The sequence below is a fragment of the Ursus americanus genome, chromosome 10 (assembly GCF_024610735.1).
Source record: "Ursus americanus isolate L20-20 chromosome 10, mUrsAme1.1.p, whole genome shotgun sequence".
Classification (NCBI taxonomy): domain Eukaryota; kingdom Metazoa; phylum Chordata; class Mammalia; order Carnivora; family Ursidae; genus Ursus; species Ursus americanus.
In genome coordinates, this window is record NC_142136.1 from 12,702,433 (window position 1) to 12,728,546 (window position 26,114).

General features: G+C 47.4%; 1 protein-coding gene across 4 annotated transcripts in view; it reads right to left on the reverse strand.

Annotated features, from left to right (window-relative positions):
- The window catches only part of FARP1 (FERM, ARH/RhoGEF and pleckstrin domain protein 1), a 267,299-nt gene extending 244,623 nt beyond the window's left edge, over window positions 1–22,676 (reverse strand). Inside the window, exons 1-2 of one of the 4 annotated variants that reach the window (XM_045810987.2) lie at window positions 21,669–22,061; window positions 11,287–11,450 (exon numbers count right to left, since the gene is read on the reverse strand). The gene's annotated coding sequence lies outside the window, so the exon portion shown is untranslated. Of the gene's footprint in view, window positions 1–11,286; window positions 11,451–21,668; window positions 22,062–22,345 lie in introns of those variants that run through there. The other 3 variants (XM_045810988.2, XM_087865037.1, XM_045810986.2) reach the window with 3 other exon arrangements.
- Window positions 22,677–26,114: the final 3,438 nt, after the last annotated feature.

Consider the following 26,114-nt stretch of genomic DNA (forward strand, 5'->3'; position numbering starts at 1 on the left):
TAGAAAATCAAGCAAGTTTTTAAGAAGTGAATTATCTCCAGGAAAAAAAGTTTTTGAAGAAAGCAGTCAAAAGAAAGAATCTGGCTCAGCAGTGAACACTCCACACAGTGATTGTACTGTGTACACCAAGTACTGAGTTCACCAAACACAGTACTATAGACACACTGGGAGGGGGAGGGAAGGAGAAACATGGGTGAGGTAGGGGCTCAGAGAGCTAACTCACTGTCCCAGGAGGAAGCAGAGAGAGAACCCGGAAGCTTTAACTATTTCCTAAAGAGCCTTCCACCTCATCATCCTGTTTTCAGAGCTTCTCCCAGCGCACAGGTCCCCACACACTGAAGGAGGGGCTCCACCGAAATGACAGAGAAAACATGGAAACAGAATAAGATAGGCTCCAAGAAACAGATTTCAGGAAGAGAAGCAAGGAGTACTCCCAGGAGAGATCCCTGATGCTGACTGGGCCACAGAGCCTACATCTAGTGTTAGAGACAGAAGGGTGCCTGGGATAACCATGGGAGACACTAAAGGGTGCTGACCAGGCCAAAAACAACCTAGCCCAGACCCCAGCAGCTCCGAAGACTTCCAGACAAATCTCATGAGGATAAAACCTAGACTTTCTGAGCATCTGATAAATTTGAATACTCATAAAGGGACTTAGGGTAAGAGATGGGAGTTTTGAAATAATTTAGGTTAAGTACAGGAAAATGAAGCAAAGGAAACGCTAGATAATTATTAACTCCAAGGAAAGCAAAACTGGGCACAAAGGGGAAAAAAAAAGCCATGTTATAAACGTGAGCCATACGGCTAACTGCACGGCTCAGTTGTCAACAGTCACAGCAGAATCTATTACAATAGCACGACCCCTCAAACGCTAATCTACTGGGAGTTTGGTTTTCATTCCTGTACAGCTGCATGTTATTACCACGGACTGTTATTAGAAAAAAATAAAGTTGGATCCTATGTTACTCTTCAAACCAATATAAATTTTTTGAAAAAACCATAAAGCTCTAGAAGAAAATATGAGACTTTTAAAAATGCTCAGATTGAGGAAGATCTCTCTAAACATAACCTACATCCCAGACACTACAAGGAAACTACCAAGTAGGACAAAGCATTTGAAACACATTTGACGAAGGGCTAATTTTCTCCGTATGCAAAAAAACTCCAGCAAGTCACAAGAAATATACTTGCAACCTAAGAGAAAAATGTGCAAAGGCAGAAACAAGTACTGGAGAGATGGCCAAGAAAATCCAAATGGCTTGTCTACATGTGAAAATATGTCCAACCTCAACTATGAATAAGAAAAATGCCAAATGGCAGTTAAGAAAGCCTGACATCTCACTGGTCAGATTAGGAAAAAAGTAAGCATTTGACATCACTGTAGTTCCTCACTGTAACAGGCAGTTAAGCACCACGATTAAGAGGGGACTCTGGATCCAGACTGCCTGGGTTCAAATCCTCCCTCTCCACTAACTGCATGTGGCCCTTGTGGGGGTTACATCAGCTCTGTGGCCTTAGTTCTCCCCATCTTTAAAACTGTGATCATGATAGTACCTCTAAGGGTCGCTCTGAGGATTAAACAAGTTAATATTTGTTAGTATTATTAATAATAATAATAGTTCTCAGCACATGGTAAGCACTACATAAGAGTTAGTAAAGTGAATAGGTGGGTGGAAATTCTTGGGAGGGCAATATGGCCATCTCTACCTATACGGAAAACACGTATCTCTTTGACACACGTCCCACTTCTAGGAATTTGTATTTCAGATACACTCACAAAGAGACATCAAGGATCCTCATTCCAGCACTGTTTATAAGACCAAAATCTCTGAAACCACCTAAATGTCTATCAACAGGGGAACGCTGCAGATAACTGAAGGTACCCCTATAAAATGGCTATGATGAGCCAATAAAAACACGACAGCAATCTGTCCGTATTAATCTGGGACAATCTTCAGAGTGTATTAAGTGAAAAGAAGAAGATACAAGACAGCATAGAGTATATGCTACCATTTGTGTTAAAGGTCAACGTATAAAATATTTCTCAATGTTATGCTCTTAAATGATGGGAGATTATCACATAAAGGTCCTACCAGGTTTAATAGTAAGAATCATGAGTGATTCTTTCCCAAGTGTTGGAAAGTCTCTTCTCTCAAAGGGAATCACCTTTCTCCATGTAACTTTATTATCCCTATTTGCTTAATAAACTTTTTTTTTTCCATAGCATTCTGTTAAAACAAACTTCAGCCTGACAGAGTTCAGACCACCGCAAACTCTGAATTACTGGGATTTAAAACCAAGGCACGTTGGGCCATGTGCAGAGTGGTGTGCTCTGGGTACCTCTTTATAACTGTTACAATTCGTCTTAAAACATTGTTTCTCAGGGGCACCAGGGTGGCTCAGTCAGTTAAGTGTCTGAAGACATCTTCGGCTCAGGTCGTGATCCCAGGGTCCTGGGATCAAGCCCCACACTGGGCTCCCTGCTTAGTGGGGAGCCTGCTTCTCCCTCTGTCCCTTATCCCACTTATGCTCTTTCTCATATAAGTAAAATCTTAAAACACACACACAGTTTCTCAGAAAACATCTCCTTTAATACCCTCACAACTGCTAAATTACAGTAAAATTTTACGATTTTTTAAAGATATCACAAACTCAAAAATAGACCGAAGCAAAAGAAGAATTTTAAATCAAACGGAACCTCATAGTATTTTGAAGATAAATGCGAGGATTAGCAAAAATCACATCATTTCGCTGTGGGCAGCCCCAACTGCTGAACCCCGTGGCCGACCAGACCGGCTCTATGTCGGAGAGACAGAGAGAAACCTCCCTCACGCAAAAATACACGTGCGGTCACAGAGGAGGGAGCTAGAAGAGCCGCCAGGAAGAAGGCTGTCGAACTCTTCCAACAATGAAGGGGATGAGCTTGTTCCACACTGAACAAAAATCTCAGCGCTCTAACAGATGAATAACGCCACGGTTGGATTCCCAGCAGGAGACAGAAACGCATATGAAGCGGGCGCAGATGTGCCTCTCTGTTGTGTCATCAAATACAAATCAAAAGATTCAAGAGATTCCATCAGGAAGAACTGAGAGACTTTCAGCATAAACCCACCAAGAACACCCCAGACTTTCTGGCTCCTTCAGTCTCGAATTAAAATGCCCTTTTCTTCATTCTCAAAACAAGAGCCCCCCCCCCCCAAACGCTGCCCAGGGGGTGTCAGATAAACAGAGGCCAGATGTTCCACAGTCCCTCCCGGCCTGCAGATCGACCCAACATTAACCGAGGCAAAATACCCATACGCCAATGTCCAGGTCCTTCCCCCCGCCCCCCCATACTCTTAACTGCTCACAGGGACAACGTTCACTCAAAGTTAAGACTGGTGTTGGTGCCAACAGCATTTCTTGGAGTCAAGCAACCCAGCAATTTACACAGAAGCCATCTAAAGAGAGCTGGTCAGAAGGATTCAATTTATAGGCCACTAGAGTAGGATATCATGGTCCCCAAGTTTTTTCTTTCCCTAAATGAGCATTTTTCGGCTCTCAAAGCTCTGGATTTGAAAGGCGGCCTCAGCCATTCATAAAACATTGTGAAGGATTCTCTAACCTCACAAGAGACCAACCGGGCCCATGCATGGCAGCGACTGAAATGAAATCCAGAAGCTACCAGACGGGTGCTCTAGAGTAGATAAACAGTGTCCGAGGGCCAGGGTGATGAATAAATTTAGATCTGCCATCCATCTGTGACTATAAATTCAAGGCTTTTCCAGACAACATGGGCCAAACGGCAGGTGCCATCAGTCGGCTCAGGTTTGAGAGGCTCAGGGTGATTTTACCAAGAAGCTCCAAAGGGTCTCTCAGTTCCTTCATTCAGTCTGACGACCACTGACAACGAGGCCATGGCCCGTGCTGGGCAGCAGCTACACGGACGTGAATAAAATAAGCCAGCATCTACAGGTTCACTAGGCAAAGGCACTTTTTTCCCAGCACACTTCACTGAGAAGGCAAACCTTTCCCCAGTTCTCGCTCACGCCCCTCTTGGAAACCCTGCCCCACGGTGCAGCCCCCAAGCTGGCAGACAGGCATGCCCCACACGAGTACTAATTGCCAGAAGCATCCTTCAGTTAGGTGTTTCCTTTAACACTCGAGACTGTTCTGGAAACGCTCCTGCTACAGTTCTATTTTCCAACTCATGAGGAAGGCTAAACATTACTAATGGAAAGTAGATCCCAGACCCCCTCCCCCAAACACCACTGAGAAAAAAACCCCACGGATAAAAGAGACAGGAAGGGCAGAGTCTTCATAGCCCCTAAATCCTTCTAAGCACATTCTGGGAAATCTCCACATGATAAATATTCCAAGAGCAAGTCGTCTGGGGACCACCCCCTCCCCACTGTAAGCTCAGCTGCATTCCTCAGAGGAAAGGTCAACAGGAAATGACCTCACCAGACCTTTCACCATAATCACATTAATTTAAGAATTACTGAAGCAAGACTGTGGGGGAGGGGGAAGAAATTCATAAAACATGTATACTATATTATAAATCTGAACAAAATGAAACATTAAGGAAAATGCTAGATGTGGATCATGGGGGGCTGGGGGACAAGGAAGGGGTGTGTGTATATAGGAAGCCTCCATACTTTCTGTTCCATTTTGCTGTGAAGCTAAGACTGCTCTAAAAAGTTGTGTTTTTTTTTTAATTAAGGCAAAAATAAATATAAAGCAAAAATCAAGAAGAAAGCAACCGGTGTGTGTTTTGCCAGACTACTTTTCTTTCCTTCTTGGTGTCTACCATGACCCTATTACTTTTGCAATTTAAAAAAGGCACATGCACAAGAAACAAGGTTATTTTTAAATGCTTTATTTAAAAAAAAATAAAGAAAAAAACACACTCCGTGAAACACAGCCAATTCCCATGTGAAATGCATGAGGCTAGCCTTGTGATCCACTGAGGACAGCCGGGCTACCCAAGCCCTTCCGCAGACACCCCAGGGAGACGGAGCAGTGTGGCCCACGCCGCAGCCCCACGGACCCAGAGGCCCGGCCCAGGCCAAAAGCGGCGCCTGCCAGGGGGCTGGCATCAGTCTTCGGGGAAAGCCTTAGTTCTCAGCTCCTTTATCACATGGCTCCAGTTGAAAAACCGAACTCCTTCCCACCCCCCAAACCTGTGCACCCTGCTAGAGACCACCGGGCCATGGTGACGCCCACGGGCGGGCGTCAGACCTGGGTTTGTCAGTAACCCGCGGTGTGACACCTATGTCTGTCAGAAGCAGAGTGGTGTCTTCAAAGGGGAAACCAAGATTGGTCTTTACGACTGTGACTCAATCCCCAAAATTCCTTGAAGGAAAAAAAAATGGTTATTACAATGCTGGGAAGGAGGAGGAAATCCTCCACTGGCCGATGAGGCTGTCACCACGCTGTCTGCACAAGGGCCTGCTCCTTGGGACCAGGGAGAGGCAAGGGAGGCACTCGGCTTGGGCACAAAATTGAAGGGGGCTGTCAAGACAGCCCCGTCATGAAGAGAATCACTTTTAGTGACTCTCTTTAAAAAGCAAAAGTAATTCAAAGAATTCACAGTGAACCACACAACACAATTTTAAAATAAAGGCAGGACTTGACCGTGAACTTGCAGGACCCATCTCCCCTGACAGCAGTTCTGGGGGTTTCGGTTGTAGCTGTGGGATGATCCCAATCTGAGCCACGAAGAAGAGTACGGGCTCTAGGAAAACCTGATCTTACCTATTAGCTAGCTGTGTGACCTTGGGCATGTTACCCCGTAATTTCTGTCCTAGTATCCTCTTCTGTAAAATGGAGATGATTCCTTCCTCATTGAATAAATGACCAAGTAAAAATAAATGCGAAGTGCCAAGCACACGGCCCAGCACAGGACCCAGGAGGAAACTGGCAATCCTACAGCCTCACACCAAGTACCCGGATTCCAAGGAGAAGCCAGAACGTGCTTCCTAGGTGTTGTTAGTAGCCCGTGCGCTAGGCTTTGAAGTAATTTCCAGGAAATGGGCTTGACGGGTTATTGCGGTTTCCCTATGATGACCCCAAAGACAAACTTTTCTTGTCCTTTCCATCTTCAGAACTGAAGAGCCATCCCAGCACCCGGTCAGCTGGGGGAAGAGGGTGGGGGAGGAGCGGGGATGGAGACCTGGAACAGTGCCCACCCCATGGGCTGCTCAGGGTAGGTGATACCCAAACAGCCTGGTACGGCTAGAAGACAAAACCACCTCTGAGTTTCTCAAGAGTTTTTCTTCCTACAGCAAAGCATGGCCATCTTTAAATAAAAGGAATCCAACCCCCAGGACAGCTTCTGATCCCCTTCAGTCCTTGCTAATTTACCTGCGAGCCTGGGAGAAGCAACTGTCCCAGCTGACTCGGATTTACGGATGTGACCTTGGGATAATTTTCATCACTGTTCTCAGACTCTCAAAGTCTAGTGTCTGAGTTCATCCTTATGAATTATTCTACCTCCAAATCAAAAGCATCCCACAAGCTGGACCACAGACCCCACGCAACCTTGAACTTCCACACCACAAATAAAGAACCACCTTTCAATCACCATCTCCCGTAGAAGACCACCTCTCACCCAAGTATTATGAGGACCTCTATGCCTTTGTTGTGTGCCCTGGAAACACCAGGAAGAAGGAAACAATCTTCAAGCGGATGGTTTCAATAATACAGCAGGGAACGACCTGCAAAGCCCGAAGTGCGTCTCACACGACAGTTTACGTACGTGAGCAGGCTCTGCTTAACGGGCAGAAAACTATCTTAGAAGGTTTCTCCTTTTCTTGAGTCTCTGAAACATAGTTCACTTTTCTCGTTTTAAATAACAAGACTGGATAATTATAAAAGCAATAAAAATTCAGTACAGGAAATTTAGAAAGCACAGAAAAGTTCAAAGGAAAAAATAAAGACCACTCCTATTATTCCCATCCAAAGAAAAGCATGGGTAAAACCCTTTTCTCAATACACATAAATATATAGATCTTACATAGAACTTTACACAAACGTGCTCATCTCTTAAGTAGCAAACCACGTGTATAATCACAAAAGAAGAGGGGCGCCTGGGTGGCTCAGTCAGTTAAGCATCTGCCTTAAGCTCAGGTCATGATCCCGGGGTCCTGGGATCGAGCCCCGATCTGCTTCTCCCTCTGCCCCTCCCCCAACCTTTAAATAAATGAATAAAATCTTAAAAAACAAAAACAAAAGAACAGGTAGGTGACCAGACGCAGGAAGGTCATAGCAAAAAAAATAAACCCAGAACCTCAACATCCTGCAAAAGGCCAGGAGGAGGGACTATATTTTACAAAGAAATGTACGAAATTATCTGTCACAAAGTTTACTTTTGAAGAGAGTTAAGCATCAACAAATATTTATTGAGCCCCTCCCACGCTCCCGGCACTTCGCCAGGCACTGGGAATGCAGACGGCGTAAAATACTTCAGTAGAAGGGGCTCTTGGTACGTGGAGAGACACTGCCCAAGCTTCTCCCTGGCCTCTGCCAATTGTAAGCTGTATGACCTGCAGCAAGTCATTTAAGCGCTCTGTGCCTCAGTTTCCTCTTATATAAAATGGGGATTACAAATCAGGGCAGTTGGGAGGATTAACTGAACCTGTAGACCTGAAGAGCTCAGCCTGAGACACAGAAGTGCTCAATAAAAGTGAGTGCTCTAATAAGTAAAACGAGTGGCCAAGAGAGAAAACACACTGTAGAAACAGGGTCCAGTAAACCCCCAGGAGGAGACTGAAGCCGTAGAAAGGCTTCTAGAAGGAGGTGGGCAGGAGTGGGGTGGACATCGGAGGCGAGAACTAGTAGAAAGCCCTTCCTTACCTTCCAAGCTGAAGAATCAGCAGGTGTGGAGATGGGAGGCTGTGAGACAGGAGGGCTCCTGGGGCTGGTTTTAGGGGCCACTCAGGGGGAGGGCGGAATATAGGACATGGGGACAGAAAATGAGGCCAAGACACCAGATTTCGTTCAGCCACATTCTTCTTTAGTGACAGCCAAACAGCTAGAGTTATCCCACATCATGATCACTTTGAACAGGAGAGCTTTCCGGACTGTTCCACTAAAGTCGACGGGTGTGGATTTATGCATTTTTAAATTACGTTTACCAGTAAGCATTCTCTAAACACCCTATGGAGGCAGAGATGTAACGAACTGATCCTTCACACCTGCTCTCCGGACAGCCCGAAACTCATCACAAAGGTCTCGGAGTGCTGACAGCGCGTACACGGACCTCTAGTAACGTATTTCTCACTGGGGGCATCACTACAAACAAATCAGACAAGACCAGATGATGAATTTGGTGTTCGCTACTTCATAGTAACTGGAAAAAAAGGAAAGGAAAAAAAAAATGTTTAACATCCATAGAAAACAGGGGGTGACGGCTGGCTTAGTCGGTGGAGTGTGCAACTCTGGATCTCGAGGTTGTGAGTTCGTGCCCCACACCGGGGGTAGAGATTACTTAAAATCTTCAAAAAAAATTTTTTTTTAAATAAACATACATCGAAAATAAAAGTGAAAGCAGCTGTGACCAACACCTTTGCTAAAAACAAAGTTATTATTACTGAATGTGTTTGTCTTTGTTGATATGTTCTACACAGTTAAGATGTAAAGCTTCATAGTTTAATAATACAAATAATACCTACCATGTCATGAGCTCTTTATAAATCACCGGGCAGTCCCTTTTTATATACAGTTGACTGCTGAACACACAAAGTTAGAGGCACTGACTCCCCTAACAGGCAAAAATCCATGTATAATTTTTGACTCCCCAAAAACTTAACTACTAATCACCTACTGTTGACTGGAAGCCTTACCAATAACACAAATAGTCAATTATCACATATTTTGTAAGTTATGTTATAAACTGTATTCTTATAATAGAGTAAGCTAGACCAAAAAAAAATGTTGTTAAGGGGGAAAATAGGGGGGGAGCCCCTGAGTGGCTCAGTCGGTTGAACGTCCAACTCTTGATTTTGGCTCATGTCATGATCTCAGGATCATGGGATTTAACCCCACACTGGACTCTGTGCAGCCAAACCTTTGTGTAGTTCCCCTCCCTCTGACTCACAGCTGGCCTGGGTGACCAAAACGACTGTGGAATGAGTGTATGACTCCAAACCTAGCTCATAAAAGTCATGGCAACATCCACCTTGGCCTCCTCATAAGTCACTCACTGTGAGAGAAGCTAGCCGCCATCTTGTGAGGACACTCAAGCATCCTGCCCAAGGAGAGCCTGTGGGGGTCCTTGGAAACAGACCATGCGGCCCCAGCTGACATCTTTACTGCAAACATGTTGACAGAAACTAAGCCGTTCCCAAGGTCCTGACCCAAGAAACTCTGCTAAACAATTAATATTTACCATTGGTTTGAGTCACTTACTTTGGGAATAATTTGTCATGCAGCAATAGATAATTAATACATGCCCTGAAGCCTATATTCTTTTCTCCATAGCTACACTGCCTTTCAGAAGCTTCTGTAATTTTGGTTTTTTTTATTATCACTGTATATTCATACAGAGAATGAACAAAATCGTTACAGAGATCAAAGCTATACATCCTATCAGTTCTCTGAGATGAGCACCACCAGGACGGACACCTTGCATCTACTTGCTGGTACTATGACACTCTGGAACTCGGATTTTATATGCACGATGGTTCTTTTGGGTTCTATTCCTTCACAAAACGGGCAGCTGACAGAGTTCATTAAGTCTGTGCTGTGTCGTCCAGGAAACTGTTTAGTCGTTTCTTTTAAAGGTGTGTTTTTAGCACGTTTTGTTTAACAAAATAAACATAACCATGCTGAGTTACCGCTATACCCCATTACAACGGCTAAAATTTAAAACGTTCACAATATGAAGTGCTGGTGAGGATTCCACTTCTGGGCATTTCCCCATGAGAATTGAAACCTACATCCACATCAAAACTATGCATGAAGGGCACCTGGGTGGCTCAGTCCGCTGAGTATCCAACTCTTGGTTTCAACTCAGGTCATGATCTCAGTGTCGTGGGATCGAGCCCCACCTCGGGCTCCACACTCAGTGCAGAGTCTGCTTTGGATTCTCTCTTTCCCTCTCCCTCTGCCCCTCCCTCTGCTCTCGCTTGCTCTGTCTCTTAACAAACAGATCTTTAAAAAATCTTTAAAAAAAAAAAAAAACCTATCCATCGAAGTTGAGAGTAGATGTACACTTATAGCCACTGTATTCATAACTGTCCCCAACTGGGAACGACCCGAATATCCTTCAGCGAGTGAATGGCCACACAAACTCTGGTACACCCACACAGCAGAATACGATACAGCAACAGAAGTGAAAGTACAGCTCCCAACAGCTCAGAAGACCCTCAAAGACATTACACCGAGTGAAAAGTCTCAAGAGATTACATGCTCTACGATTCCATTTATACATTGTTCTGGAAAAGTCCCAACAACAGTGACGGAGCAAAGACCAATGTCAACAGAGGCTGGAGAAGCAGGACAGTGACTACAAAGGGGCAACATGCGGGAATGTTCTGAGCTGTTTGACACGGTTCCATGTCCTGAGTGTGGTATTGTCCACACACATCGGTGCATGTGGTGAAACTCACAGAACTGTACGCGGGGGGGGGGGGGGGGGGGAGTCACTTTTACTCAATCTTGAGTTTTAAAAAAATAGATGCATATTTCCTTTTGAAGCAATTTCAGTTCCTTTTTCCCTTAAGAAGAAATATAGCCTTTCTTCAATCACCCTCAGGGCCCAGGTCCCTCTCGATTTCCAAATCTTTAAAAAACGCTGACCGCAAGGACTTTTACAAGCAAGGTATTCAGAATCTGTGATTTGTATCTTAGGAGTCTACCTTCTTTCAAATGGTTACCATTCATTATTTTCCGCTACAGCTGAGGACAAATCCCCTGGCCCCTGCTTTTTGTCCTTACAAACATTCTTGCCTGGGAGCAAAAGACCTTTTAGAAGAACACAGATAAAACCACACAGGGTCCCAATAAATGTTTGCTGGGTGGGTATATGGTGAGGTTCCCCCCTTACGCCAGGGATTAGCTGGATCTGTCCCCAGACTGTCCCAAAGGCATCTGATGGCCTCTGAGAAAATGAGGTGCTCTCAAGCACGAGGGTGACCATCCAACCAGCCACCTCTTGCTTGGTGTCCCAAGCAGTCCACACCTCCTTGCAGTATCAAAAATGTCTCCATTTGGACAAAAAATATATATATGGTCCCCATGAAGACAAGGATTTTTGGGGGGTCTATTTTGTTCACTGGTGTGAATGCCAAGAATAGCACCTACCTTATGAAAGATGCTCGACAGATCTTTGTTAAAAGTAAGATCACTTTTATTCTTTGTAACTTGTGAAGACATTAAGAATTTAAAGAGTTGTGATTTCCCGGCCGCCTATGATCCTATGATAAGATTTCCTTTCATCTGTCAAAGACAGGCTCTTTTTTAAAGACCTGGAAGAAAAAAAAGGAAGTTGGACACGTGGCCCCTGATCTCCAGGAACTAACTGGTGAAAAGGGTAAGATTCACACATCAGGGAAAAACTTCTTATACATCTATATGGAACCAGTTATGCCCATCGGTACCCCCGCCACACACCCTCTGCCCTTCCTGTAGGCGCTCCACGCTCCTCTGGGTGCACTTTTCCAGAAGGTGTGCCAATGGAATTCAGAAAGTCACTGCTTTAATTGGGACTTTGAAAAACAGGCAAGCCTTGGATGTGTTATGAATGCTTTGCTGGGGGCTGATGACGGGGGATGAAGCACCAGCACCTTCGCTTCTTACATGCTTTCGACCAACAGCAGGGAAAAGCAGGCAGGTAAAAATTCCCCCCAAGTCAGAAGAAAATAAAGCGGCAGGCACACCTCCCGTTCCAGCCTCCTGCAGGGCTCCTGGCTCCACTTCGGGCCTTTCTCAACCTCAGACGCAGGCCAGTTATGGAATACACACGCTCCGAGCAAGCTCTACCCTCCTTTCCCCGCTCTGGATAGTGCGTTGGAGTACAAGGAACATCCTCATGGGGATAATATATAACAAGTGACAAGGCACTTGCAACACCCCCCGTAAGGGATCGTTAGGTTAGAGCCGCTGCTCTTGGAGCCCAGACATCAACGTTTAGGGGACAGTCAACTTGCGAAGCTTTGCACAGCCCTGGGAGGAAGTGGGGCAGAGAGGCCTTGCCCTTCCATTTCTGCCATTCCCTTCCCTGCTGGTCCCTCCCCCAGAAAGGTTTTCCCCCCACTCCCTAATTTTGCCTATCAATCCATCTGGAAAGGCTCATGTGGTCTGGGCACCATCTCATGTCTCCCTCTCCCCCTCCCCCAGACAACCCCCCCCCAAGAGTGGTCCCTCACGTAGCCTACACAAGAGTCCTCCCCTGGGAGGTGAGGGTGGAGGTTCACATTCCACTAGGTGACCCCACACTTCATCAGAGTGGGGGCAGGCTGAGCACGTCTCCCAGGGGAACTGAAAACGCTCAAAAGTGTGATGAATTGCCAGGATGACTGAAGGACTTCTTTAAGGCGGGAGCCATGGATGTTATACTTCCGCCCTCCCCTGCACCTCCACCACCACCACCACCAAACTGTTCCTGCTCGAGATGCCGAGGGGGGGGGTAACCCAGAAAGTGAAAGTGATGCCCGGCAACAAACACAGTCAGGCCACGAGGAGGGCAACCCCACGGAGGTGACTCTGGATGTGGGTCTCTATGCTTGACACCCTGTCACCCGTGCCCTTTCTGAGGCCGGTACTGAAAACGAAGACATACCCCTATCCTGCATCCTGGGGCTCAAGCTGGGCGTCTGTCCCTTGCAACGAAAGAGGCCTAGGAACCTTCCTACCATAGATGTACATATGGTCATTGCGGCAAAATACCACAAGCAAAAAAATGACCGAGAAAGGGCAATGGTAGTTACATCACGTAGAACCACGAAGGTAATCCCACGAAGGCACTCAACGTTTTCATCTCAAAGAAAACTCAATACGGAAAACACTCAGACAATGCGAAAGGGGGAAAAGGTGGCTTCTGAAAGTGCACACATCATTCTCTCAATTTCTGAAAAATCTATATTTGCATGTATAAATAAAAATACTTCAAATAGGGGGCGCCTGGGTGGCTCAGTCAGTTAAGTGCCGCCTTCGGCTCAGGTCATGATTCCAGGGTTCTGGGATCGAGTCCCACACGGGGCTCCCTGCTCGGCGGGGAGCCTGCTTCTCCCTCTGCTCGCCTCACCCCCTGCTTGTGCTCTCTCTCTCTGACAAATAAATTAAATTTTTTAAAAAGTTTTAAAAAATACTTCAAATATACCAAATATTGCCAAAGTCAAATGGAAATAAACCAATTTTTAATTTTCATAATCTTTGAATGGCAGGATTACAAGGGATTTTGACTTTTATCGGTGAATAGTTTCCTAGTCCTGTTACAGTAACACACTACAAAGGGCACCATGGCAGCTCACTCTTGATTTCAGCTCAGGTCATGATCACAGAGGTGAGATCAAGCCCCATATCGGGCTCTACACTCAGCGGGGAGTCTGCTTGAGATTCTCTCTCCCTCTGCCCCTCCCCCCATTTGCACACATGCTCTGTCTCTCTCTAAAATAAATAAATCTTAAAAAAAATAAAACAGTACAATGTGAACACTAAAATAAATACACAAAAACATACTTCTTTAATTAAAGCTCAGCTCGAATGCCACTTCTTCCCATCAGAATCCAGTCTTACTATCCTAAACACTTCCACCATTATTACCTTTTGCAAAGTTACTGTCATATTTCATCTTTGATTGTAATCACCTAGACACTTCTCCCATCCACCCTGGATGCCATACTCTGAGAGCAAGGACTGAGCCTTATTTTGTGGCATCAATGGTAACTAGTATATTCAAGAAATGTTCATAAATATCTGTTGACTTGATAAGGCCCTTACATAAACTAGAGTAAAAATAGAACAGCAGTGAATATGCAAATTACCCTAGTCAGTTGGCCACCGCGATGGTAACGGAGGAGTAGGGGGAGTGGAGATGATGAGGCTTCTTTTTAAGTCGTATCAATTAAATGAAAATAGACAAATATTATTGCTCCATAGTCTGCACTCCATTCACCTGGCTATTTTACATTCAACTGATTTGCTTAATATTAAGGTTATTATGAAATCATTTCACTTTTCCTTACAAACATTTGTGTCTGATGTTTTAATCTGGTAAACCCCTGGCTTACCCAAATCCTGACATTTTCAAGTAGCTCACTCCACTAATAGCAAGATCTGATGCCAGAGAACCAAAAGCTCTGATAGGATTATAAAGGATGATGTTAATAATGTCCTCAAAAATCTCCTGAGCAATATTAAACGTGCAGGTAAATGCCATTCTAGGTAGACAAAAATGCAGGTACCGCCATCATTTTTTCTTAAAGAAATAAAATAGTATGCTCAAGTATTTCCTGTAATCCAAACTGCCAAACGATCAATTCCAAACAGATGTCTTACAAGGCCACCTTAAGAAGGAAGGTAAAATTCATGTTGATTTAGTTACAACATTTACACACAATATCAAATACTAAAGCCCGTAAAAACAGTTCATCTCTCACAGAGATGGTAGGACCACTAAATCACTTTCCACATGATTAATAGGGAGAAACATGCTTTCTGAGAGATAATGGCAGAAGATAAAGTCTTCCAATTAATGTATCAGCCAAGATTATTATTTATGTAATTATTATGTAGCACATGAAGTCCAGGTTTATATTATTTAGTGTGCAAAATTTACTATTCTTTAGAACACTAAGCTCCAGGTGCAGGAAGATCAATGACTCATGACACCCACAGGGACTGCGGTTCCATCTTTCAGCTCAATCATCCTCTTGCCTTCATCCCAAGGCTGATCACAGCATAGCTGCTGTGGCTCCAGGCATCACAGTCAGTCTAGTCCTTGGGTCTCTTCTTAAGAGCACAGAAATCCCTTCCCAGACCTTCCAGATGTTGCAGACTTCTGGGAAGGATCCGGCTTGATGACGTAAGGAACCTGAAGAAGACTGTGCCATGACTGACCGGACAACAACCAGATATGTAAGAGGATGAAGCTGCAGCAGCCATTAGTCATAATAGCTAATTAGGCGGCGGCAGCCTAATTACCCACTAGGCAACAAGCCCAAGTATGAAAAGCAACATGCTGGGATGACGGGGTGGAAAGACAGAAAGAACCTGGGTCCTTGACGATACTGTGAGCTGAGACACCAATCTGGGAGCCCCTTACTACTCCCTGAGGCAACTGAATGTTTGATGGCTTAAACTGTTAGCCAGACAATGCACCGTGTTAAGATAAATGTACTCTTAAAGGTTCCCTTCAGATTTTGGGGAAAGAGCACCAGTAACTTGCCCAACATCAGAAACATGGATGGGCAGATCTGTGTGGTTCCAGTGTCTACCCTCCCAACTCTCTCCATCCCTGATACCACCCTCTACCTCCCATATTCTCAAATGTCATGGGGTGTTCACTGCACACATTTTAATTCAGAAGAACCAATATTTATTTACCTTCTCTGAGGAGGAAAAACGAAAACTAGGAAAATATACTTCCTGACTGAACAATGCTTGCTATCTGGTTCAGAAAATAAGGAGAAAACACAAGATATAATTCCTGCGAAAATAGAAGAACTAAAACCCTTTCATAACTACCTACAAATGTCGCTCCTCTTAACATGTTATTTCTTGAGGCAGCTGGGTGGTTCAGCCGGTTGGGCGTCGGACTCTTGGTTTCAGCTCAGGTCATGATCTCGGGGTCATGGAATCAGGTCCCGCGTGGGGCTCTGCTCTCAGCGGTAAGTGTACTGGAGATTCTCTCTCCTTCTTCCTCCCCCCACCGCTCCCCTCTCTCCCTCAAATAAATAAATAAATCTTAAGAAAGAAATAAAAAAAATAAGTAAAATGTAAAACGTTATATCTTGCTTTTACTAACCAAGACTCCATTTTTGTACTGATTTCAAAAATATTTCTTTCCCATAATCCTTCTGTGCACTAAAGAACAAATACCACTCAACTTTGAATTCTGGAAATCTATTTATTTGATCATAATCTTAAACACTTGTTTCCTCAGATTTTCAAAATAAGCTGGTATTTTCTCTTTCAAGTTTAAGTCTCTTCAACTCAGTTTTCGTTAAGAAAGAACAAAACTGCTCCAACACCCTCAACATAAATGGAGGCCAACCTCTTGAAAAGAGCAATACTAGCCTAAGCCTTACACATAAAAATGTGTTATTTTTCCAAAGTTGAATAAATTCCCTGGCCTTTAATAAGTTCAATAATTAGATCATGTACAATGTTTTCCTAATAACTTTTGCTTTTCAAAAGATACCATCAAAAAATAAAAAGGTTAAAAAAACAGACTGATGAAAATATTCACAATACACAGATCTAACAAAGAACTTGTACTCGGGGTATAGAAAGAATCTCCACAACTATAAAATAAGACGACATTAAGGATGTGCAGTTTATACTCAAAAGCTGTGTAAAACGATCAGACAAAAAAACTGAAAAGACAAAAGACTTAATATACAAAAGAAAATACATAAATGGCCAATAAGCACATGAAAAGCGATCATTAGCCATCAGGGAAATATACAATTAAACCACAATGAGTCACCGGGACACATTCACCAGAATGGCTAAAATGACAAAGACGGACAATTTCCAGCGTTGCTGGGGATTACAGTAACTGGAAAGCTCAGATGTCACTGGGGAATGTAAAATGGTACAAACACTTGGGACTGTAGCTTCTTCTAAAGTTAAACATATTACTTATTATAAGGCCCAGCGACAAAATTAAAAACAGATCTTTACACGAAGACTTGTTCACTACTGTTCACACAGCTTCATGCGTGATAGCTCAAACCAAAGGACCAGGGTGACCAAAGGTGAAGGCGCAGACACATGATGGCACACCCAGACCCTGAATGGCCACTGGGTGATAGAAAGAGGATGGGAGGGAGGAGTAGAGAGGGGTGAGTAGGGGGAAGGGGGACGGGACGAACAAGAGGAGAAAAGGACAGGGGAATCGAAGTCAAGGAGAAAAGAAATTGCACCTCGACATAGTGAAACTGTAGAACACCAAAGAACCTTAAAAGCAGCCAGAGAGAGGGGCGCCTGGATGGCTCAGTCGGTTAAACATCTGACCCGATCTCAGGTCAGGTCTTGATCTCAGGGTCCCGAGTTCAAGCCCCACACTGGGCTCCACGCTGGGCGTGGAGGCTACTTAAAAAAAAAAAAAAAAAAAGAGCCAGAGAGAAAAGACAAACTACTCACAAAAAACAATCAACCTGACACCTGACATTGCAGCAGCAACAATGGAACCAGAAGACAGCTGATTAATACAACAGCAATCCAGAACTGCACACCCAGAACAAAGATATTTAAAGGCATATAAACACGGAGGTTACCACCAACAGATGCTCATTAACAAAACTTCTAGAAAATATATGCCAGGAAGAAGGAAAATTCTCCCAGAAGCCAGCTTCTCTGACAAGGTCCACCTTCTACTTCATGCTTTTAGGTCTAAGTTTTACTTTTTAATGAGACTGTATCTTTTTACAATATTATCCGGCATTAAAGGTTAATTTTTTTTTTAAAGATTTTATTTATTTGAGAGAGTGCAAGAGAGAGCATGAGCACGGGTGAGGGGCAGAGAGAGGGAAAAGCAGACTCCCCACTGAGCAGGGAGCCCATCGTGGGGTTCAATCCCAGGACCCGGGATCATGACCCAAGCCGAAGGTAGACGCCTAACCAACGGGGCCACCCAGGCCCCCTAAAGGGCAATTTAAATTGTTAAATGAGAACAAAGCAGAAACAAAATCAAATATCAAATTTTCAAATTCCCAGAAGAGCAACCTTAAAAAACTTTAAACACTACCTGGAAAGGACACCAAAAACGAGGTTTACTTAGTCACTGCAAGTATTTCCGAAGGGAGTGCTATGTGCCAGGCATATACTAGATCCTGAGTTACCCGGATGAGAACAAAAAACGAAACTCACCCAGTCCTGGATTTGTAAGTCTTCTTTTACAAGATACCTTGACAGGAAGCCAAAGTCTGTGTGCGGCACGATGTCGCTCTTGCGGTAAGAAATACTGTCATAATAGAGTTAAAGGCAATCTAGTTTGGCCCGTGGCTCCTTTGTTTGAAAATGTATGCACAAATATGACAATTTTACACATGAAATTAATTCAGTGCAAATGATGAATTCCCACCTCATTTATTTGCCAATCCTACCATTTGTCTAGTAGTTCCATCCCCCCGTTTAAAATAAGAAAACTGCCGGCGTGAGCTGGGTTCACAGCCAGGGCTGAGCGCGCACTCAGTTTCTGTCACGTTGCACTCGATGCTCCCTGGCTTATTTCACAAATATCAAAAGCCGAGAGCACCATATTTCATATCCATCAAGTGCCCACTTTTGCTTAGAGTATCCACTTGGCAACACATTTTTAACTGCCTTAAACCGGGACAAGGGCAGCCTAAAAAAGCCAGCTTCTCCACTTAAACATCTTCCGGGGGGCTTCTTGATTAAAAACAAAGGCAGCATTTGGCTTAAAAACCCTGGTGAAGTCAGTATTTCGAGTGATCTGAATGGAAACCGTCGGACTCTGATCTTTCTGGACATGTGGAAGTGGTTAACGGGGTAACCTGGCGGAAACGGAGGCCGCAGCAGAAACCCTACCCATTAAAAAGCCAGAAAAAGAAGCTGACCTATGCCTTCCCATTCAACAGCCAGGGTTGGAGAGCCCGCCTTTCAATGGAAGGCACCCCGCAACAGGAGAGGGGCGGCCACAGGAACGCCAAAGCCTGGCCCTTCCCCTCCCGGGCACTGGCTCCCAACACCTGAAACACCTGTACACCCGCAGTGGAAATGATGCGAGCCCGCCACTATATCCGGGGATGACAGGGGCCTCTCCCTTTTCTGGAGCATCTTCCGTTACTGGGGAAAGTGCACGTCTCGAAAACACAAGGCTGTTCTCTGCGATAAGCCAGTCCAGTCACAAAGAGCTGGTTTCCAATGCCTGGTTCTCTATGCTACCAAATCACTGGCCCAGCACCTACACATCCAGAAACCTCCCCCAGCCTCTGGGAAAGCCGCAGTGTCACCTTTCCTACAGAGCGTTCCGCAGAGGAAGACTGGGCACTTGCCTTTTCGCCAGTGGTCTCTAACCTCTTCTAGGATGGAAAAAGCCTTTCTCTTGTGATGGTTATCGCACGCACCCTCCTTAAAAATTTGTATCATTTTCCAAATGAATTAAACTCTGCTATGCCCCATGAGTCGGAGAGGATGGATTCCACTTTTTAAAAAACTAACCCTTTCGGGGCGCCTGGGTAGCTGAGTCGTTAAGCGTCTGCCTTCGGCTCAGGTCATGATCCCAGCATCCTGGGATGAGCCCAGCATCAGGCTCCCTGCTCAGCGGAAAGCCTGTTTCTCCCTCTCCCACTCCCCCTACTTGTGTTCCCTCTCTCGCTGCCTCTCCGTCAAATAAATAAATAAAATCTTTAAAAAATAAAAAACTAAGCCTTTCGAAACTGTATTTAATTCTTAACTTCCCTTGGTCAGTTTCTCTAATGAAATACAAAACACAAACATCCACCTAGGTTTCTTTCAGGCTCAAAATAATTATAACATAAATGCAATACTCCAGAAGAAAATTGTCTAGGATAGATTTTTTTAAATCTCCTTTTGGTAAATTTGGCTACAGAGTAGCCTTAGTGTTCTATCATGACCCAAGGAATTCAATCACCATACAAATTCCAGGAAGAGACCATCAATGGGAAAAGGGGCATTATAAGCCTAATTCCAGGATTTCCACAGGGACAGACTCCCTAAATGAACAACCACGCACCAGCTCACAAGGGGCACGCTACAGAATCTGTGACCCTATGGGGCACAATGACATCATCTTCAACTATTTCAAGTTTCCTGCTCACATAAAATAAACGAGATTCTGGGAAAGCCTGGGCTAGGGAGGCATCAACTCAGCACCTCCACCAACACTACGCCCCGGGAGCCAGCCCCCCGCCAATAATGTCTATTTATTCTACCCAGAGGCAGATCTATTAGCCAGACATTCTAAAAACACAAACGTTTTGTTGTGCTTGGAGTGACTCCAATATTGGTGCCTTGCTGCAGAACGATGCTGCAGGAATACAAAGTGAGCCATGTGGATGCTGGACCCACAGACCAAGTGTATGGTCAGAAACTGTCATACTAGAAGACCAAGCCTCTGGAACGGCTGAGGGTAAACCCCCAGCCGGCAGGCTGTGGAATGAGGGAAGAAAGCCAAAGTCGGGAGACATCAGAAGGGCCCATCCCATCGGAACAATAAGGGCAATTTTTAAGGCAACTCCCTCCAAGCTCTCAGCACCAAAAAGGCCTGTCTTCTCCTCTCCCGTTTAGACTGAAGAAAATCAAGACAATGCTAAAGGCCATTCCGAAATGGGCTTGGCAAGTCACCACGTGCAAAACACATTACACATAACCCAAGGGGTTTGGCTCTCCCAAGACTGCCTGCGGGGTGGGGAGATAGGGGTCCACAGAAGTCAAGGCATGCGGGAAGCGGGAAACAGCGGAGGGCTGGCGGAGCAAGTGAACCTGGGAAGCCTACACGGAAGGCATTAGCAACAATAATGAAACGAAACAGCCAGAGGCCAGCATGGTACTCCAGAAGGCCCCCAGACAGGCTCAGACCGCTACACTGCTCCCGAAAAGAGAGGCAAGCTCTCCACCTCTCTGGAAGCTGAGCTGAGAGCAGGCTCCTCGTCCCTTTGTGAGCCCCACCTCCTTCTTCTTTCCGGGGTCCGGCAAAGATCCCAGCAGCGGCCGGGCCACAACGAAAACGACAACCAAATCCAGAATGATGACGGGGAACTCACCTCCCCCCAATAAAACACACACACACACACACACACGCACGCACACACTCACTCACTCACTAAGGGTCTGGCCAGATCGCACAGCTGAAGTTCCCGAAACTTAAATCGTAAAACCACAATCAGAAGTTGTTTTGACATGCTCACCACAAAAATCTGTGTCCTTTGCTCGAAAGAAAAAAAAAAAAAAAAACTTTGCTCTCCATAAAGGCAGGCGGTAAAGAGAGACAAAAATCTAACTTAGGCGGAGGGTGTGTTCCTCTTTGTCACCTACCGGGGTGCTCGCGCCGCGCGTGGGCGAGCGGCCGGCACCCGGCAGCGCCGTGGCACCCAAGCCAGTGGCCACCTCCCCGGCCCTGCGACCCGCCTCTGGGGCCAAGATTACGGCCGGAGGTCCGGAAGCCGCGTCCGGCGCTGTCACCGTGCTGGGTGGGATGGGAGGAAGTGGGGGGAAGGGCGCCGAGGGGTGGGGGAAGCGAAGGGGGTCGCGCGCAGAGCCCCGCTGCCCGGGTCCGCGGAGGTGAGAAGAGTGCAAAGGGTGGCCCGGAGCCCGGAGGCCCCCGAGCTCCAGCTATTGTTGCCGGAGCTGCCCCGGGCTCGGCGGGCTGGAACCCGATCCCACCCGCCGCCCGCCTCCTCCCGGCAGGACCCCGCGGGCACGCACCCACCTCCGCCCGCGCCCCCCGGCGGGTCGGCTCCGGGCGCCCCGACTCGCACAAGTTGCCGCCCGCCCGCCCGCCCCGCCGCGGTCATTGTTCGCCCCGCGCCTCCTACCTCCACGGCGCCGGCGGCTCCGGCTCCCACTCTGGGCCTCCGGGCTCAGCAGCTCCGAGCCCCCGGCTGCCGAGGGCGCGGCGGCTCCGGGCTGCGCGTGCAGCGGGGGCGCTCGGCTATTAATACCCGCGGGCGGCGGCGGCGCGGGAGCGCAAGCGGGGCTGGGGGTGGCCGGCCGAGGTCCAAGCCATCAAAGGTGGCGCGGGGCGGAGGGGAGGGCGGAGCAGGCGGGGTGGGTGGGGAGCGGGCTCAGGGTCGCCATGGCCGCCTCGACGCCGGGCCGAGAGCCACTCGCGCAGGGAGGAGCGGCGCAAAGCGGGCGGCGGCCGCGTCCCCGCCCCGCGCCCCAGCCGAGCGCCCGCAGCCCTGCGCCCGCGCTGGACCCGCCGCCTCCGAGGCCGGCGAGCGGGAAGTGAAGGCGATCGCGCCCCTCCCCGGGCCTGGGCCGGCCCCCTCGGCGGGGGGAGCTGGGGCGCCGCGCCGCCCGAGCCGCGGGGACGGCGAGAGAGCCACAGCCCCCTCCAGCGTCCGGGCCGGCAACCCGCGCGCCACCGCGCCCCGCCCCGCCCCGCTCCGCCCCGGGGGCAGGTGCGCCGCGGGCGCCGCCAGCCGGGAGCGCCGCCAGCCGGGAGCGCCCCTCCCCGACCCCACGAGCCCACCTCGGATTTGTGCCTTACTTGGTCCTAAAGCCAGAACCCGTGTCTCAGCGCGGCGCCACGGAACCGAGCTCAGGAAGCGCTGGGGAGTGCGCTGCGCCACCAGGGACACGCCAATCCTGCTGCTGTGGTTGAAAGCGATATAAGGAGAGCCGGAGACAGAGCGCACCGGCTAAAACCAGGAGCAGCTGGAAGGCGGTCGGTGGCGCGGACTCCGCAACTCGCTGGTTGAGGTCATGCAGGGGGGTGCCTGTGTGTCCACCTAGGACTTTACGTGGTCGCGCGGGAAGCGGCGTTTTGCAGTGACCCACGAGCACTCTCCCCTCCCAAGCCGCACGAACGGGCTTCCGGCACCACCCTGGGCTGCGAGAGACTTAATCTCGAAGGGGCGGTTGCCACCTCCCCCGCCGCGGCCCAGTGTCCTCCACCCTGGCGATTCCCAGGACAATCCCCACCCCTACGTGCCCCACCTCCAGGAACAGGAGCAAAGCCCGGGAGGGGAAGGGAAAAGGTTGGGAGCTGGTTTGCGGAATTTAATGGGGGAGGAAGCGAGATTCAGGACCGAGGCGGCTGGGACTTATGGCGGGGGGGTGGGGGGGGAGACGACACACAGTCACTGTCCCCACCCTCCATCCCCCCTCCCTGAGCCCCCATGTCGCCTTTTCCTCTCCTCGCTGTGGAGGAGAAAGGGCGGGCGGCAGCAGGTTAAAACCCCAAGGAACCCTCTGATAGATCCCGAAGCAAGAGCTTCCCGCCTCTGAAGGCCGCTGGCTCCGGAACCCTGGTCATTTTGTGCCTTAGTGGAGTTCACAGGCCTCCAACCAGGTGGATAGGTTTCAAGGGAGAGGCTACAACTGACCTCAGAGAGGAGCAGAGCAGGGGCCCCTTGTGGCGGTGTGGGTGGACACAACAGGGCGCATTAGAAGTACAGGGGTAGCTGTGGGCAGCAGGTGTGAGTAGTTTCTAGAAAGAAGCAGAGAGACAAATTTTTAGTATGAGGTACTGACCTGTATTTTTTATGCTTGCCTGTTTGATGCAAGTGGGAGTAAAAAGGGCCGTGGAGGCCTCAGACCCAAGAAGAAACAACAGTTGGGCAGTTTGTAGCCGAAGAGAAGAAAGAGTAGGTCCCGACAGCTGTGTGGCTCTGGACAAACCCTAGATCAGAGGGTTTGGGCCAGTGCTTCTCTAAGTGTTGGCCCTCACACCTGCCACGCCTGGAAACTAAGAAATGTACATTTTGGCGTGTCACCCCAGACCTACCTTATCAGGTGCTCCAACATCAGCCCGCATCCGAGTGGCCTGCAGGGCGAGCTCGAATGGATTGTCAGGCCATCCTCAGAGTTTCCGGATTCCGTAGGTCTGGGTGGGGCTTGAGAATTTGCAGGTGAGCTGGGCCCACCCTCAGAGAACCGCTATACTGGCGTAATGGTTCTGAGTCCTAGAATCGCCTAAGATTTTTTAAAAAACCCATTGGCCAGACTTTACCTCAGCCAAGTACATCAGGCTTTATGAGGTTGGGACCCAGGCCTCAGTATTTTTAAAGTTCTGTAGGTGATGCCAATGTGAAGCCAGGTTCGAGAACGATTGTTGGTTTAAATTTCATGCATGAATCACCTGGGGATCTTGTTAAGATGCAGATTCTGGTTTAGTAAGGTTGGGACACTATTTCTTTTCTTTTTCTTTTTTTAAAAAATCTTACACGGGGCGCCTGGGTGGCACAGCGGTTAAGCGTCTGCCTTCGGCTCAGGGCGTGATCCCGGCGTTACAGGATCGAGCCCCACATCAGGCTTCTCCGCTATGAGCCTGCTTCTTCCTCTCCTGCTCCCCCTGCTTGTGTTCCCTCTCTCGCTGGCTGTCTCTATCTCTGTCGAATAAATAAATAAAATCTTAAAAAAAAATAAAAATAAAAAATCTTACTCATCTGAGAGAGAAAGAGCGGGGGGGGGCGCTGGTGGAGGGGGAGCAGAGGGAGAGGGGGAAGCAGACTCCCTGCTGAGCAGAGAGCCAAAGGCAGGGCTCCATCCCAGGACCCCAGAGTCATGACCTGAGCCCAAGGCAGACCCTTAACCAACTGAGCCAGCCGGGTGCCCGAGTTTGGGACGCTATTTCTAACAAGCTCTCCCGCGCTGTGTTCTTTGCTAAGCCAGGTTCTGCACGAGTGGCAAGCAAGGTACCCTGCCGTACCTCACAACTAAAGACAAAAAACCCTAGAAATCAGAAAATTAGAAAAACGACATTTACCTGGTCATTCTCTTTGGAAGACACACATTTTCGCGTCGCTCTAGCGTTTCTTTCATTCTCTTTCTAGGTCTGGAGTTAAGGTTTGTGTTTTTAGCTCTCAGCACGAGTACGGACAACTGATGCTGTCTTATGACCTTAATATTACCAGCATGTTTGAGGCAAGGTGACTTTTCAGGGAGGTAATCGGAGAGGGTCTGCAGGCCTGGGGAGAGAGTTAATAAAGGAGAGAGAAGAGGGCAGGCCGGGGGCTCCAGCCGGAAGAGGCTAGAGAACCCACCCCCCAGCTTCAAGCTCTCCAGAACATTCTGTGCTTTGTACTTCATTTCACTGAAAGCACTTAAATTCCTCTGCCTGAAAAGCCAGGGATACCTGGTCTGCAAAATCTGCTGCGTTCACTTGTCACTTTTTCTTTTGTGTCTTGCTTTCAGACTTAACAATTTGTAATTAATTCGGTCCCCTTTTTATCCCATGACATGGGGTTATTTAGAAATCGTTCTGAATTAAGTGGTTACCTTCTTAACTTTTCCCTTTGTTAATTTTAACTGTTTTCTTATTACAATAAACGTAAGTACATGGAGAATTAAGTAAGCAGTACAGAAAGGTATTAAGAAAGCATATAGGGGCAGCTGGGTAGCGCAGTCGTTAAAGCGTCTGCCTTCGGCTCAGGGCGTGATCCCGGCGTTATGGGATCGAGCCCCACATCAGGCTCCTCCGCTATGAGCCTGTTTCTTCCTCTCCCACTCCCCCTGCTTGTGTTCCCTCTCTCGCTGGCTGTCTCTATCTCTGTCGAATAAATAAATTAAAAAAAAAATCTTAAAAAAAAAAAAGAAAGTATATAAGGGACCCTTCCCTGCATTCCTGGTCCCACTTCCCAGAGATCAGTTTTCCCGGGGTTCACAGTCCTCAGAAATGTTCTAAGCTTAGGGGCACCTGGGTGGCTCAGTCGGTTCGGTGTCTGACTTCAGCTCAGGTCATGATCTCACGGACTGAGCCCCACATCGAGCCCTTCATTGGACTCTGAGCTCAGTGGGAAGTCAGTTTCTCTCTCTTGCTCTGCCTCTTCCCCTGCTCTTGCTCTCTCACTCTCTCAAATAAATAAAATCTTTTTTAAAAATGTTCTAAACTTGGGGCGCCTGGGTGGCGCAGTTGTTGAGCGTCTGCCTTCGGCTCAGGGCGTGATCCCGGCGTTGTGGGATCGAGCCCCACATCAGGCTCCTCCGCTGTGAGCCTGCTTCTTCCTCTCCCACTCCCCCTGCTTGTGTTCCCTCTCTCGCTGGCTGTCTCTGTCAAATAAATAAATAAAAATCTTTAAAAAAAAAAAATAAATAAAAAAAATAAAAAATAAAAAATAAAAATGTTCTAAACTTATACAGAAGTGTGTGTAAATCTCTTATGTTGAAGCAATCATGTGTCACAGTGAAAAGAAACTTATTCCATAATCACCATCCCCTCCCCGGGAAACATACGACCACCCAGACCCCACCTTTCTGGGTCAGGGCATTGTGAATCTCTGGACATGACAATATGCGCTGTCAGTAACAGGAGAACC